Source organism: Haliaeetus leucocephalus, unplaced genomic scaffold (genome assembly GCF_000737465.1).
Source record: "Haliaeetus leucocephalus isolate CR32 unplaced genomic scaffold, Haliaeetus_leucocephalus-4.0 Scaffold517, whole genome shotgun sequence".
NCBI lineage: Eukaryota > Metazoa > Chordata > Aves > Accipitriformes > Accipitridae > Haliaeetus > Haliaeetus leucocephalus.
The window spans coordinates 5108402-5108765 of NW_010972953.1; the positions used below are offsets into that span (position 1 = coordinate 5108402).

Here is a 364-nt window from a genome sequence, read left to right on the forward strand (position 1 = left end):
CCCCACTCCCCCCCCCCCCCGAAACACCTTTAAAAAAAGGACTCGCTGCTATAATCCAAAAATATACAGACAACCGCCTCTTCATCAGTCTATCATTAAAAGTTATTATCTCCTTGAAGTTCGGGTCCAAAGTCCTGTTAAAGCCGGGATGCTGGCGGTGGAGGGATGGAGGAAGGGGGGGGGGGTCGGGACCAGCCGCTCCCCGCCTGCGGTGCCCGGGCCCGGGGGGAGGCGATGCCGGGGCCGGTAGGTCGCAGACAGCCCGGCGCCACGGAGGAAGCTGCTATTTACCTCCGGCTGATAACGAACCAGGAACCGACACTCGCTGCCTGTTTGCTAATTGGCACCGGGAGGAGAGAGAAGA

At 59.3% G+C, this 364-nt stretch overlaps 1 protein-coding gene across 1 annotated transcript in view; it reads right to left on the bottom strand.

The window, feature by feature from the left end:
• Window positions 1–364, bottom strand: part of ID3 (inhibitor of DNA binding 3, dominant negative helix-loop-helix protein) — a 9662-nt gene that overhangs the window by 8404 nt on the left and 894 nt on the right. The window lies entirely within an intron of this gene.